General features: G+C 41.3%; 1 protein-coding gene and 8 non-coding genes across 9 annotated transcripts in view; all 9 read left to right on the plus strand.

Moving 5' to 3' along the window:
• The first annotated feature begins 4,998 nt into the window (after positions 1-4,998).
• Positions 4,999-16,210, plus strand: part of plekhg2 (pleckstrin homology domain containing, family G (with RhoGef domain) member 2) — a 125,878-nt gene continuing 114,666 nt past the window's right edge. Inside the window, exon 1 of the mRNA XM_038692564.1 lies at positions 4,999-5,531. The gene's annotated coding sequence lies outside the window, so the exon portion shown is untranslated. The remainder of the gene's footprint in view (positions 5,532-16,210) is intronic.
• On the plus strand, positions 10,458-10,549 carry trnar-ucu. Its single transcript is given in 2 exon segments — positions 10,458-10,494; positions 10,514-10,549. It is a non-coding gene; the product is annotated as a tRNA-Arg (tRNA).
• On the plus strand, positions 11,363-11,454 carry trnar-ucu. Its single transcript is given in 2 exon segments — positions 11,363-11,399; positions 11,419-11,454. It is a non-coding gene; the product is annotated as a tRNA-Arg (tRNA).
• trnar-ucu lies at positions 11,718-11,809 on the plus strand. Its single transcript is given in 2 exon segments — positions 11,718-11,754; positions 11,774-11,809. It is a non-coding gene; the product is annotated as a tRNA-Arg (tRNA).
• On the plus strand, positions 12,987-13,078 carry trnar-ucu. Its single transcript is given in 2 exon segments — positions 12,987-13,023; positions 13,043-13,078. It is a non-coding gene; the product is annotated as a tRNA-Arg (tRNA).
• Positions 13,342-13,433, plus strand: trnar-ucu. Its single transcript is given in 2 exon segments — positions 13,342-13,378; positions 13,398-13,433. It is a non-coding gene; the product is annotated as a tRNA-Arg (tRNA).
• trnar-ucu lies at positions 14,961-15,052 on the plus strand. The gene is given in 2 exon segments: positions 14,961-14,997; positions 15,017-15,052. It is a non-coding gene; the product is annotated as a tRNA-Arg (tRNA).
• On the plus strand, positions 15,316-15,407 carry trnar-ucu. Its single transcript is given in 2 exon segments — positions 15,316-15,352; positions 15,372-15,407. It is a non-coding gene; the product is annotated as a tRNA-Arg (tRNA).
• Positions 15,671-15,762, plus strand: trnar-ucu. The gene is given in 2 exon segments: positions 15,671-15,707; positions 15,727-15,762. It is a non-coding gene; the product is annotated as a tRNA-Arg (tRNA).

The raw sequence follows: 16,210 nt of genomic DNA on the forward strand, positions 1-16,210 counted from the left end.
AGAAAGCAGTTCTTCCCAATTCGGTTGCAACTCGTTGCTCGTTAAAAAGCAGCTTTGAGGAGCGTTGCTGATACCAGAGCAGACAGAGAGGAGGTTACAGAGGTGCAGTGGAAGTTTGCCAAGTATAGCTTTATAAATAAAGATATACCAGAGCTGTTTTAAGTGCTGTCCAACCAGCTACATCATAAAGAAGGCAGTGATGTGTGAGGGACTTTGTATTTGTTATGAATCGTAGTGATGCATGTTAAACTGAATCAACATGACGCAAGGTGGAAGATGCAGCATGCATGTAAAATATATCTCCATAATCAATTACAGACAGAAAAGTAGCTTCCACAAGTTTCTTCTTAGCACTAAAAGTAAAACAAGATTTGTTTCTGAAACAAAAGCCAAGCTTGACTTTAAGTTTCTTGACTAAAGCAGTAATATGTTCATTGAAGGAGAGTTTATCATCTTTCCATATCCATATTAATCAAGTAGCTGCAGACTTCTTCTGTTTTAGACCAAGACCATGATCAACCAAGAGCTGTGAGCACCTGAACACAACCAATAAAAAGTTTCAGAATACTTTAGCTGCTCATATGATGCAACAGTTAGTTCATCCTGGTGACAGGAAGTGTTTTACGCTGCGGCGTTTCCATCACTTCAGAGGACGTTCCATAGACTTCCATTCATTTCCTGGAGACTTACCCCAAGCTGTAAAACCAAACTTTCACCCTATAATATAATGATTTACGTTACGGGGACTGTGTGTATTGTCACATAAAGGAAGCGCGCACACACACACACACACACACACACGCACACACACACACGCACACACACACACACGCAGGGTTTTTGTCAATAGGAAAGTGAGCTGAGGAATGTCTGAGTTTGGAATAACAGTGTCAGGACCGGTGCCAGCTCACCAGCTCTGTTTACCGTCTGTGTCTGTGTGTGTGTCCTTATTTTAAGTGTTCACACTTGCTTACATCTGCTTCTGTTTGTGGATGCATTCCACCAGTGAGTGTGTGTGTGTGTCCAGTATAAAGCGCTGACTGGTCCAGACTGGTAAACTGGTTGTTTAGAAGGAACAGATGTGGTCAAGAATGTCTCCCTTTTCCACGTAGCTCTTTGTGTAAATGTGTGTGTTTCATGCTTTTGCACTTTAACCTTAATGCCCTCCTCAAATTTTTACACCCTCTGAACATCTTCGTGGCTAAAACTGTACACGCACAAATAAACTGCTATAAAATCAACATACATCTATATTTATTTCATTTTCAGTCAACTTTTCCTCTGCTCAAAACTACCAAACATTTAATAATGTTCAGGATTTTAACCCTTTAAATACCAGTTTAGTCATTTTAATTATTAATTATATATATAAAAACACTAAATGTGAATTATTTTCCTTGAAATAAATAGTAGGGAGGTGAGGCTTTGGTGGTAATTAGACTCTTGGATATGTCAAAGATTTCCAACAAAATTGATTTGTTTGCATTAGTATTTTTATGTGGCGTCAGATTTCAATTTTTGCACCCTCTGGACACCTTTGTGGCTAAAACTGTACATGCACAAAAAATTGCTATAAAATCATCATACATCAATATTTTTTCTGCTTTTTTTTTTCATTAATCTCTTAAAAAACGTCTTCCCTGCTTAAAAATACCAAATATTTAATTATTTTCAGGATTTTAACCCTTTAACCTTAATGCACACTCACCGATCAGTTTTTGTCCACACAGGTAGAAAGTGCTGTTTGATCAAGACTTGGTTTCAGTGTTCAGGTTAGAATTAGGTTTTACTTTCTGTTGAAAATTGGTCGGGAGCATTAAGCACTTAATTTCCTGCAGTCTGGAGACATTTTCTGCTCTAATTTGCAGTGGAAATGTCTGGATTTAGGAGAACCAATCAGAAGCATCAGAACAGCATCACACTTAACAGCTGTGGCTGGAAACGGCCACAGGAACTCTGTGCAAATGAAAAACATGCAAAGCAACAAAATGAATATTATTCAACATATAGACGAGCGTTTTACAGGACGTATTCAGATGTAACCCCGGAGTAATCGTGAACATTTTCATGACTAACTGTAATTATTTCCCAGTAACAGATTACAGTTGGATTTATTTTCTAATTAAATTGCATAACTAAATTACAGGTAACTTGTTACTCCCCAACACTGTTGGAAAGTCTCTGGGGAAAAACACTTTTTAAACCTTATTTTGGGGCAAAGTCCTCAGTTTTTATGTTCCAGTGACCAGTGAAATGCAGTTATGGCTCTCTCACTATCCATTTAGAAGACGGGCCTGATGCTGTTAAACGTCCTCAGCTGAATCTTTACCATCAAATCTTAAAACATGTTTGCAAAGAGAGAGAGATAATTAATATATATATTTTTATATTTTTATTTTTTATAGTGATTAATGAACTATATAAAATAAATATAAATAAAAGAAAACAGAAATTCTAAAGATCATTTTAAAACGATGTAATAAACAAATATAAGAAATACTGTCAGTGGTGGAAGAAGTACTCAGATGTGTTACTTAAGTAAAAGTAATAATACCACTGATAATTTTTATAGATGGTTATTTTATTTTAACTGTGGTGTGTATTTTCTTTTGTCATGTTTATTTGTTTGCCTGTTTACATGTCGCTTGTTTGATAGCTGAGTGATGACAATAACTATATCCTCCTTGATCCTCGTATTACCACAGTGTACAAATACTCTCTGTCAAGTAAAAGTCCTGCATTCACTGTAAATGCCTAAAGTAAAAGTACACATCATGCAGAACGGCCCATTTTATGTTATTGGATTATAATTATAATAAACCCTTAGTTGGTTATTAAACTGGACCTTGTAGTGAAATACTTCACATTCTGTGTAATACCCGTTTTAATATTTAAAGTGCAATATTCTCCACTGCAATTCTGCTTCTATTTATTCTCTACTAACAATTCTATTGATAATGTAAATATTGTACATATCCATACTCCTTTATATGTTTTCTTTATATTTTATATTTATACTTTTTATATTTATACATTTCTTTATATACCTTCTAACTTCTATTATTATTTCTAGTCCTTTATGCCTTGATGTGCAATGCGCGCAACTGTGAGACAAGAATTTCCCCTCTGAGATCAATAAAGTATTTCTGATTCTGATTTAATTTCTTCATCACTTTAATGTTGCAGCTGGTAAAAGTGGAGCTCATTTTAATCAGAATCAGAATCAGAATCAGCTTTATTGCCAGGTATGTGTTCACATACGAGGAATTTGACTCAGGATTGTAAATTGCTCACGATGTGTTTACTTGTACAAAGATACAATAACACAATAATAAAATAATAATAAATAAAATCAGACACAAACTACAGTGTAGACAACACTAATATACACACTATGAACAAAACAATATAGACATATTGAGAAATAGTGCAGTGATCAGAGTGCAAAGGATGCAAGAGTAAACTATTATTCTCATTATGTACATGTTGAAGGTGGATATGATATACAGGTACACATACATGTACACAGTGTGATGGAGCACAGTGCAAAGGATGCTGGAAAAAATAAATAAGACCTATGACCTTATGACCTGAGGGAGGTGTATATACAATATGACATAGTATGAACAGCACTGAAATAGAGAATGGTGAATAAATAGATAATAAGTGGAAACCAGTAAACAGGTGCTGATTAGAGACAGAGTTACTGGGTTATTGCACAGGAATAGTTCCTGACACTGTGATTCAGAAATCAGCTGTTCATCAGAGTGATGGCTTGTGGGAAGAAACTGCTTCTGTGTTTCTTAATTATTTAAAGAGGTTATATTCTGCTCATTTCCAGGTTCCTCATCTTATTCAGAGTTTGTACCAGAGCAGGTTTCCATGGTTATATTTGTGTCCTACTGCACATTGCTGCAGCTCCTCTTTTCAGCCTGTGTTGAAGGCTTCGTTTTAGCTGTGGAGTGATACATCTTGTCTCTAAATGATCTTTGTTGGGAGTTGCACATGCTCAGTTCCTAGTTAAGGACTACTAGCCAATCAGAAGCAGAGAAGGGCGGGTCGGCGAGAAGCCGGTAAACGGCTCGGGTTCAGCCGGACTGGAGCGAGAGTTTCAGAGCGGTGAGTTATTAATCTGTATCCATAAAGTTTTAACTGAGCTCTGTCTCTACATCACAGGAACAACTTTATGTCCACTGACTGCCTGGAGGGTAGCTAGTGTTTGGGAGATGGGAACTCTCTTTGGGCTTTTTCACTTTGCAAACCTGTTTAAGCACAGAAAAGGTTTATAAATCAAAGGAGAAGGAAAAAGGCAAAAAGCACAAAACCACCTCTTTACTTTACTTTACTGTTTATTCTATAATAATACATAATGCTTGATTATATTTCGTAGTAATATTCTAAATCTACAAAGTATCTAAAGATAAATGTAGTGGAGTAAAAAGGACAACATTTGCAGTATAAAGGAGCAGAAAATGCTCAAGTGAAGTAAAATTCCAGCTGTGGTCTGTGTGTACTGTAAATGCATGCATCTGGGTATCATTAACCCTCATGTATCCCTTTAAATATATTCATAACCTCTTTTTTATTTGTTGTCTGTGTTACTGTTTTCCATCCAAACTTCAGTGTCACACTATCTGTTGGCTGATGTTTTACACTTCATATCATGTAACCAACAACAGAACTGAAGGCCTCCTTCCATCGGGCAGTGTTGGCTCACCTGGTTTATAAGGACACTAATTAGACTAATGATCAGCGCCTCAATTAAAGTTATCAGTCACACCTGCGCTTCTCCTGTAAACTTTAGTTTCAGCAGCTACACACTGACTGCTGCTTCTTTAAAGAGCCGCTGTAACTTTATCTGCAGGATTAGAGCAGACTCTGCAGAGTGAAACTGTTTCTTAGAAAGTGTTTTGTTCGCTTGTAAACAGCTGGCCGGTTGTCAGAAGTCTCTCTCTCTCTTTTTCTCCCTCTCCCTCTCTCTCTGATGGTTTTTGGACCTCCCCCTCCCTCCGTCCCCTGCAGCAGCAGCAGCAGACGGAGCCGACTCTCCGCCGCCCGGAGCTCATCTCCACATCTTCCACTTTCTTAACACTCGCTCTAAAACTTTTATTCTTCTTTTCTGAACTTTTTCTAAACCTCAAAGCGGATGTGGAGGCTTCAGGAAGATCTTACCGGACAGATGTTGGATGGATTCACTTCTCTTTTTTGTGCTTTTGGTGCGTAAAACGTGGCCAAGTAGGTTAGCGGACGAACCGGAGGACTGAAAGAGCTTTCTGTGCGTGTTTGACCGTTTTGTGTGTGTGAGAGAGAGAGGGAGAGAGGGTGAGAGAAAGAGAGGGGGGTGAGTTGTTGAAAGCACGGAGAGTGTTTGATCCAATGCGTCCGGAGCGGCCGGTGAAACAGCAGGAACACCAGAGAGAGAGAGAGAGAGAGAGAGAGGGAGGGAGGGAGGGAAGAGTTGAGATCAGCGGGGTCTGCAGGGACTCACCGGCAGCTGGACGTACATGTCTCCGCTCCACACCGGCACAGAGGTACGCTCACACTTCACTCACTTTGACCTCCAGTTTGGTGTTTCCTTTTTTATTTTGCACAGGAGCAGATCTGGTCCGGGGCTCGTAGCGGACCCTCCAAGTGAAGACAAAAGCCTTATTGAAACATATAAAAACCACAGCTGACAGTTATCTTAAAATGAAAAAGAAACAAAAGAAGAAGAAGGGGGGGGGGGTCGATCACAGTATTGATGATTTGAAAGCTTCTTGTATGATCAAGATTTTCTCTCATGGAAATTTTTCCTGCGCGTCTACGTGCTTTTTGCGCCACAGCACTGTTGTAACGTGTAAATGAGTGTGTGTGTGTGTGTGTGTGTGTTTCACATTTTTGCACAATAGCGATGTATCCCCACATACACAGGTACTGCGTTACCACGTTTGTGTGACTGACTGATTCTTCTGATTGGTTAAATAACCATAATGGTCTGAATAGAAAGTCTGCCTGACCTCATCTTAGAAAGTGTCTGAATTTTAGCGCGCATTATATTCACTGATCCCAGTGCTGCTCCTCAGAGGATGGACCCTGTTTGGTTTTAATGACCCCGCGACTCCCCAAACAAACATTATCATCACTGTGTTCCGTCCCTCACTTGTGGAGGCTGTAATGGGCATTGCAGCCTGCAGGGGGTCCATGGAGGACTTTTCACTCTCAAGCCAAATAGCAACTAAACTGATGTGATCTGGATTGAAGGATTCATCTGTATTCATCTGCACGGCAGCAGTTTCCAGTTTCGTGATTTCCTTTTATTCGGTGCCTTTTGGATGGTTTTCGCTTCCTTTATTTACAGCCTTTTAATTGTTGTATAAATGTTGTATATTGTTGTGTTCAGTGTACGTTGGACTACTCAGAAATACTTTAGTTACTGAGGTTAAAGACAGAGTTGACTCAGATGGGTTCAGCTCCAAAGGGAGAGCGAGGGAGATAACATGAATCTGATCCCCCTCATCCTGTTTGTGTCTGTGTCACTTTCTCTCATTGTCTCATCTTTCAAACGGCTGCTTTTAAAAACAAACTTCCCCACAAAGAAAATGTGGAATGTCAGCTAGATGGAGACGGAGGGGGGAGAGAGAGAGAGAGAGAGAGAGAGCAGAAGTAAATAACTGACTATTACACAGTCATGGATCTGTAATAAATCTTTATTAGTATTGTATTTAATAAACAGAAACACGCCCAGAAGCATCGTCCTGCTGATATTCTAGCTTTCTTTTTGTCATCAAATCTCACGTGCAGAGCCAAACCGATGACATGTCACTGAACACACACTCTGTAGTTCATCCTGACTCAGTCCTACAAACCACATGTGGATTCATCCGCTGCTGAAAGTAGTCCCCAACAAATGCACCATTTCCTGCTGTTTGTTTGATTAAAGCTGCAGCGAGCAGCTGTTTAGGAAATGACTGAGCCCTTTAAACACGACACTTCATATTTTTAAAGATTTATGTCTTCAGCAGAGCCCAAAAGAGCTCGGAGCTGAGAGCCACACACATGAAGTCAGGACGTACTGAGAGATGGACTGACAGGTTGTTGGATTGGGTCCAAACAATATGACACCAGACTTACATTTTTACTGAAACCTTTTACTCTAAGAGATCATGACAGAAATCAGAAGTCGTGTTCTTTTCCTGACAGATGGGAGAAAAAGGTGTGTTTTTGGCTTCATGTAAAGTAACACCGTTCCCATTTACACAGTGAGCGAGGTGACAGTGAAGGCACCATCTGCACAGACACAGTCACTTGAACACATCTGTGTTTTATTTAAGATGCTGAGAAAAGACTGCACCAGACTGCACACGACAGATTATTAAAACTTTTGAAAGCGGTGTGTTCAGGTTCTCACGTAAAGAGTGGGACAGTTGTGTTTTAAAATGTCCACTGAAGGTTCAGAGCTGTCAGAGTGGATCCTGAGTGAAACTCTACTCTCGCTGGCTGACATCCAAACAGTGACTAATCACACGCCACTTCACTGAGGCATGTGTGTGTGTGTCTGGGCTTTACACTGCGTTTGTGTGTGAAGGCTGAATCATTGGGGAGTGCATCTCTGCGTGTCAGCCAATAATACCCTTCGGTTACTGCCTGAGGAAAACACTAATGGAATTATAATTGTGCTTGTGAGTGTGTGTGTTGGCAGGCAGATGACAGCTAAGTCCTTCTGGGCATCGATCTTACTAATAACACACTTAGTCAAGAACAAACATACGTCACTGTCTAAACTGGGTCAAACTGACCTTATTGATGCATTATGTGTGTGTGTGTGTCGTTCCAGCTTTCACAGCTAGTGTGTCCTCAGTATCCCATAATCCTTTGCACTTGTTTGGTTATGCTCTGCGTTCAGTTGGTGCTCGCTGTGTTTCCTCCCTCTTTTCTTTTCCAGCTGCTTTTCTTCCTCCTCATTTTCTTCATCTTCCTGCAGGGAAGTCGAGTTCTGCACGATTGACAGGTGATTTCTGGGAGATGTAGTTACACAACATCTGAGGGCTGGAAGCTGCTTCTTTGTATCTGGGTATAATGTGATCATGATCACAAATACGGGAAATTATTAAACTATTCTGTACCGTGTAAATAACACTTACAGCCTACACTTGTACTGTGCATGTCGCCGTTTACTTTGCAGCGACTCCCAGTCTGTTTCCCGCCGCCACAGCCGCTTGTAACCCCCGTGTTACATTCAGTAACAGTCCCAGCTCGTTATCGGTCCATGCAAAATAAAATCTGGTGCGGTTCTTCCTTGCCAAATCTTCTCTAACTACGGAACAGACCATCTGCTTCCTGTTAACACTGGCACGCGCACACCCAGTGTACCTGAACGCCCACTAGATGTGCGTTTTCAGTCGGAGATCAACTCTGATATGCAGCTAAAACGCTGCTGAGGACGGAGATCGTACTCGTTTTAAAACTTTGTGTTTAAACTAAAACGTAGTAGTGTAGATGGGGCCTTGGGAAAGACCCCTTGGCGTCGCTTCTTAACGCCCTGGCTACCCCTTTAGTGTTGTTTTTGCACGTGTAGGACTCCGTGGTCAAGTTAGCATGAATAAACATGCAATGTTCGGTTAGGCTTTTCAAAATAAGACTAACTTTAGGCAACAAAACTAGTTGTTCAAGTTTAGAAAAAGACAATGGTTTCACACTGGAAACAAACAACGGTCTCCTGGGTGAAAGTCCGGTTTTTGAGTTTTCTGTTAAAGGGCTTCCCCTGGTGAGTTTAACTATGAAGCGAGAGGGTGCCATGTGCGTCAGTACCAGACGCTGAAGAAGGTGACAAAGCGTAGGTATTTGATGACCTGAGAATGAGAACGGACTGGACTTACAGTTATCTATAATACCCTCCCTCTGCATGGATTTGCAGACATGTTCACATGTTCCTACCAAATATGGGAAATAAACCTATCTAGAGGAGATGTTTTGTTTCCTCCCCTCTGCTCCAGTGCCATGGAAAATACACAGAACTTCTTATCAATCCTTTCATACCAAAATCAGCTTCTTTGCTTTCTTTGCCAATAAACATTTTTCGTGGCATAAAATACAGTAAATATGTTTAATTTGTGGCACGTTTATTTGTTTGCGGGACCCAAGAATGTAATGGAACCAAAGTATGATCCAGGAATGTCTCCTCTTTGCAGATGCTTTACACTGAGCAGATTTAATGGAAAAACAGATCAGAGAGGACAAACTGCTGTTTACAGCCAGAAAACAAGAACTAAAATGCGACATCTTGAACATTCGTGGTCTGTTTTTTGTGAAAGCAGCTCAGACTGCAGAGGGGTCAAGGCTGGACTGAAAGGAGAGGAAGGAGGGATGAAGGACTCAGAGAAAGTTTGTCAGAATAATAAACATGAAGCAGGATTTTCAACATGGCGTCAGTTTGTTTGGAGACACGGAAGCCTCCAACTCTTTCTCTTCTCCATCCTTCCAAACAAGCTCCCCTTTGAGGTCTTCAAGACAGACTTCTATTGTTGCATTGTTGTGCCTACTTTCTCTCCTCTTTGTCCTTTACTCCCCCTCTGTCTTCTTTCTCTTCTCTCTGTACTACTATCTTTCCTGGTACTGAACTGTCTATTTGAACATGTACAACATGTGAACATGTGGTGAACCTCAGGCCAGCGCACTGGACTCCTAGTCCAACACAAGAGAGGTGATTCAAAAGGTCTGAGTCCTTTAAACTGCAGGTTCAAGGAAACCCTTCTTGCTTTAATAGTTTGGACAACGCTACATGTTTTTGTTTTATTAATAGTCTATTTTTGGTTCAAATTGAACTAAAGCCGAAGAGGCAATGAGTGTGACCTGTCTGTGTTTGAACTCTTTATTCTGTTCAAACACTGCAGTCTGTATCTACATTCAGCCATGTGATGCTTTTATTAACCTGTCAGTAGGTGTGTTGATTTGCATTTAGGTGGGCAGCGGCTCATGTTGCGCTGGAGCAAAAACTGGTTGTCTCTGCTTTGTGTTTTTACAGCTACATAATCTGCATTTCCTCTCAAAAAGCTCAACTCTGATGTGACACGAGCCCACAACCTTTGAATTACTTGTCAACTAAAGGTCCAATGTGCTGTCCTTTGTGCCACTGTGTCGCATATTTTGAAATATTTTCATGAGCATGACCTTTTAGTGAAGACGTTTGCTTATTTCTGTTTGTTAACGCCCTTCATGCTGGAATTCTATTTTATAGGTTCATCTCTGCTGTTTGTTCGTACTGCATTTCCTCTATAAAACATGACTCTGATGAGACTCGAACCCACAACCTTTGAATTACTTATTGATAACTAGAAGTTCAATGCGCTGTCCATTGCGCCACAGAACCACATCACTAAGGAAACATTCATGAGCATGACTGTTTAGTGCTAACATCGCCTAGTCGTAATGTTTCCCGCAAATCCAAGTAGATTTGAAGCTAATCCAGAAGACCAAAATGTGGCTCTGTGGCGCAATGGATAGCGTATTGGACTTCTAGACAAGCAAATGAGAAGTGATTCAAAGGTTGTGGGTTCGAGTCCCACCAGAGTCAATGTTTAAAGACTGACAAGATAGAGACACTGTTTATAGTGCATGTTGAATTAAGCCCTTCATGTTGGAATTGCTAACATCGCCCAGTCGTAATGTTTCCCGCAAATCCAGAAGACCTTGCTCTGTTGCGCAATGGATAGCGCTGGAATTCTATTTTATAGGTTAATCTCTGCTGTTTGTTCGTACTGCATTTCTACATCGCCCAGTCGTAATGTTTCCCGCAAATCCAAGTAGATTTGAAGCAAATCCAGAAGACAAAAATGTGGCTCTGTGGCGCAATGGATAGCGCATTGGACTTCTAGACAAGCAAATGAGAAATGATTCAAAGATTGTGGGTTTGAGTCCCACCAGAGTCAATGTTTAAAGACTTACATTAATGATAGAAACACTGCATGTTGAATAACGTCCTTCATGCTGGAATTGCTAACATCGCCTAGTCATAATGTTTCCCGCAAGTCCAGAAGACCTTGCTCTGGATAGCGCATTGGACTTCCAGACAAGCACATGTGAAGTGATTCAAAGTTTGTGGGTTCGAATCCCTTTCAGATTTGATGTTTAAAGACGTACATTAATGATAGAAACACTGCATGTTGAATAACGCCCTTCATGCTGGAATTCTATTTTATAGGTTCGAACCCACAACCTTTGAATTACTTATTGATAACTAGAAGTTCAATGCGCTGTCATTTGCGCCACAGAACCACATCACTAAGGAAACATTCATGAGCATGACTGTTTAGTGCTAACATCGCCTAGTCGTAATGTTTCCCGCAAATCCAAGTAGATTTGAAGCAAATCCAGAAGACCAAGAGGTGGCTCTGTGGCGCAATGGATAGCGCATTGGACTTCTAGACAAGCACATGCGAAGTGATTCAAAGGTTGTGGGTTCGAGTCCCACCAGAGTCAATGTTTAAAGACTGACAAGATAGAGACACTGTTTATAGTGCATGTTGAATTAAGCCCTTCATGCTGGAATTGCTAACATCGCCCAGTCGTAATGTTTCCCGCAAATCCAGAAGACCTTGCTCTGTTGCGCAATGGATAGCGCTTCAATTCTATTTTATAGGTTCATCTCTGCTGTTTGTTCGTACTGCATTTCTACATCGCCCAGTCGTAATGTTTCCCGCAAATCCAAGTAGATTTGAAGCAAATCCAGAAGACCAAGAGGTGGCTCTGTGGCGCAATGGATAGCGCATTGGACTTCTAGACAAGCACATGCGAAGTGATTCAAAGGTTGTGGGTTCGAGTCCCACCAGAGTCAATGTTTAAAGACTGACAAGATAGAGACACTGTTTATACTGCATGTTGAATTAAGGCCTTCATGCTGGAATTGCTAACATCGCCCAGTCGTAATGTTTCCCGCAAATCCAGAAGACCTTGCTCTGTTGCGCAATGGATAGCGCTTCAATTCTATTTTATAGGTTCATCTCTGCTGTTTGTTCATACTGCATTTCTACATCGCACAGTCATAATGTTTCCCGCAAATCCAAGTAGATTTGAAGCTAATCCAGAAGACCAAAACGTGGCTCTGTGGCGCAATAGATAGCGCATTGGACTTCTAGACAAGCACATGCGAAGTGATTCAAAGGTTGGGGGTTCGAGTCCCACCAGAGTCAATGTTTAAAGACTGACAAGATAGAGACACTGTTTATACTGCATGTTGAATTAAGCCCTTCATGCTGGAATTGCTAACATCGCCCAGTCGTAATGTTTCCCGCAAATCCTGAAGACCTTGCTCTGTTGCGCAATGGATAGCGCTGGAATTCTTTTTTATAGGTTCATCTCTGCTGTTTGTTCGTACTGCATTTCTACATCGCCCAGTCGTAATGTTTCCCGCAAATCCAAGTAGATTTGAAGCTAATCCAGAAGACCAAAACGTGGCTCTGTGGCGCAATGGATAGCGCATTGGACTTCTAGACAAGCACATGAGAGGTGATTCAAAGATTGTGGGTTTGAGTCCCACCAGAGTCAATGTTTAAAGACTTACATTAATGATAGAAACACTGCATGTTGAATAACGTCCTTCATGCTGGAATTGCTAACATCGCCTAGTCATAATGTTTCCCGCAAATCCAGAAGACCTTGCTCTGTTGTGCAATGGATAGCGCATTGGACTTCCAGACAAGCACATGTGAAGTTATTCAAAGTTTGTGGGTTCGAATCCCTCCAGATTTGATGTTTAAAGACTTACATTAATGATAGAAACACTGCATGTTGAATAACGCCCTTCATGCTGGAATTCTATTTTATAGGTTCGAACCCACAACCTTTGAATTACTTATTGATAACTAGAAGTTCAATGCGCTGTCATTTGCGCCACAGAACCACATCACTAAGGAAACATTCATGAGCATGACTGTTTAGTGCTAACATCGCCTAGTCGTAATGTTTCCTGCAAATCCAAGTAGATTTGAAGCTAATCCAGAAGACCAAAACGTGGCTCTGTGGCGCAATGGATAGCGCATTGGACTTCTAGACAAGCACATGCGAAGTGATTCAAAGGTTGTGGGTTCGAGTCCCACCAGAGTCAATTTTTAAAGACTGACAAGATAGAGACACTGTTTATACTACATGTTGAATTAAGCCCTTCATGCTGGAATTGCTAACATCGCCCAGTCGTAATGTTTCCCGCAAATCCAGAAGACCTTGCTCTGTTGCGCAATGGATAGCGCTGGAATTCTTTTTTATAGGTTCATCTCTGCTGTTTGTTCGTACTGCATTTCTACATCGCCCAGTCGTAATGTTTCCCGCAAATCCAAGTAGATTTGAAGCTAATCCAGAAGACCAAAATGTGGCTCTGTGGCGCAATGGATAGCGCATTGGACTTCTAGACAAGCACATGCGAAGTGATTCAAAGGTTGTGGGTTCGAGTCCCACCAGAGTCAATGTTTAAAGACTGACAAGATAGAGACACTGTTTATACTGCATGTTGAATTAAGCCCTTCATGCTGGAATTGCTAACATCGCCCAGTCGTAATGTTTCCCGCAAATCCAGAAGACCTTGCTCTGTTGCGCAATGGATAGCGCTTCAATTCTTTTTTATAGGTTCATCTCTGCTGTTTGTTCGTACTGCATTTCTACATCGCCCAGTCGTAATGTTTCCCGCAAATCCAAGTAGATTTGAAGCTAATCCAGAAGACCAAAACGTGGCTCTGTGGCGCAATGGATAGCGCATTGGACTTCTAGACAAGCACATGAGAGGTGATTCAAAGATTGTGGGTTTGAGTCCCACCAGAGTCAATGTTTAAAGACTTACATTAATGATAGAAACACTGCATGTTGAATAACGTCCTTCATGCTGGAATTGCTAACATCGCCTAGTCATAATGTTTCCCGCAAATCCAGAAGACCTTGCTCTGTTGCGCAATGGATAGCGCTTCAATTCTATTTTATAGGTTCATCTCTGCTGTTTGTTCATACTGCATTTCTACATCGCACAGTCATAATGTTTCCCGCAAATCCAAGTAGATTTGAAGCTAATCCAGAAGACCAAAACGTGGCTCTGTGGCGCAATAGATAGCGCATTGGACTTCTAGACAAGCACATGCGAAGTGATTCAAAGGTTGGGGGTTCGAGTCCCACCAGAGTCAATGTTTAAAGACTGACAAGATAGAGACACTGTTTATACTGCATGTTGAATTAAGCCCTTCATGCTGGAATTGCTAACATCGCCCAGTCGTAATGTTTCCCGCAAATCCTGAAGACCTTGCTCTGTTGCGCAATGGATAGCGCTGGAATTCTTTTTTATAGGTTCATCTCTGCTGTTTGTTCGTACTGCATTTCTACATCGCCCAGTCGTAATGTTTCCCGCAAATCCAAGTAGATTTGAAGCTAATCCAGAAGACCAAAACGTGGCTCTGTGGCGCAATGGATAGCGCATTGGACTTCTAGACAAGCACATGAGAGGTGATTCAAAGATTGTGGGTTTGAGTCCCACCAGAGTCAATGTTTAAAGACTTACATTAATGATAGAAACACTGCATGTTGAATAACGTCCTTCATGCTGGAATTGCTAACATCGCCTAGTCATAATGTTTCCCGCAAATCCAGAAGACCTTGCTCTGTTGTGCAATGGATAGCGCATTGGACTTCCAGACAAGCACATGTGAAGTTATTCAAAGTTTGTGGGTTCGAATCCCTCCAGATTTGATGTTTAAAGACTTACATTAATGATAGAAACACTGCATGTTGAATAACGCCCTTCATGCTGGAATTCTATTTTATAGGTTCGAACCCACAACCTTTGAATTACTTATTGATAACTAGAAGTTCAATGCGCTGTCATTTGCGCCACAGAACCACATCACTAAGGAAACATTCATGAGCATGACTGTTTAGTGCTAACATCGCCTAGTCGTAATGTTTCCTGCAAATCCAAGTAGATTTGAAGCTAATCCAGAAGACCAAAACGTGGCTCTGTGGCGCAATGGATAGCGCATTGGACTTCTAGACAAGCACATGCGAAGTGATTCAAAGGTTGTGGGTTCGAGTCCCACCAGAGTCAATTTTTAAAGACTGACAAGATAGAGACACTGTTTATACTACATGTTGAATTAAGCCCTTCATGCTGGAATTGCTAACATCGCCCAGTCGTAATGTTTCCCGCAAATCCAGAAGACCTTGCTCTGTTGCGCAATGGATAGCGCTGGAATTCTTTTTTATAGGTTCATCTCTGCTGTTTGTTCGTACTGCATTTCTACATCGCCCAGTCGTAATGTTTCCCGCAAATCCAAGTAGATTTGAAGCTAATCCAGAAGACCAAAATGTGGCTCTGTGGCGCAATGGATAGCGCATTGGACTTCTAGACAAGCACATGCGAAGTGATTCAAAGGTTGTGGGTTCGAGTCCCACCAGAGTCAATGTTTAAAGACTGACAAGATAGAGACACTGTTTATACTGCATGTTGAATTAAGCCCTTCATGCTGGAATTGCTAACATCGCCCAGTCGTAATGTTTCCCGCAAATCCAGAAGACCTTGCTCTGTTGCGCAATGGATAGCGCTTCAATTCTTTTTTATAGGTTCATCTCTGCTGTTTGTTCGTACTGCATTTCTACATCGCCCAGTCGTAATGTTTCCCGCAAATCCAAGTAGATTTGAAGCTAATCCAGAAGACCAAAACGTGGCTCTGTGGCGCAATGGATAGCGCATTGGACTTCTAGACAAGCACATGCGAAGTGATTCAAAGGTTGTGGGTTCGAGTCCCACCAGAGTCTATGTTTAAAGACTGACAAGATAGAGACACTGTTTATACTGCATGTTGAATTAAGCCCTTCATGCTGGAATTGCTAACATCGCCCAGTCGTAATGTTTCCCGCAAATCCAGAAGACCTTGCTCTGTTGCGCAATGGATAGCGCTGGAATTCTTTTTTATAGGTTCATCTCTGCTGTTTGTTCGTACTGCATTTCTACATCGCCCAGTCGTAATGTTTCCCGCAAATCCAAGTAGATTTGAAGCTAATCCAGAAGACCAAAACGTGGCTCTGTGGCGCAATGGATAGCGCATTGGACTTCTAGACAAGCACATGAGAGGTGATTCAAAGATTGTGGGTTTGAGTCCCACCAGAGTCAATGTTTAAAGACTTACATTAATGATAGAAACACTGCATGTTGAATAACGTCCTTCATGCTGGAATTGCTAACATCGCCTAGTCATAATGTTTC

The sequence above is a fragment of the Micropterus salmoides genome, unplaced genomic scaffold (assembly GCF_014851395.1).
Source record: "Micropterus salmoides isolate LMB-PRFRI ecotype aquatic unplaced genomic scaffold, ASM1485139v1 Ms_hic_scaffold_3, whole genome shotgun sequence".
Classification (NCBI taxonomy): domain Eukaryota; kingdom Metazoa; phylum Chordata; class Actinopteri; order Centrarchiformes; family Centrarchidae; genus Micropterus; species Micropterus salmoides.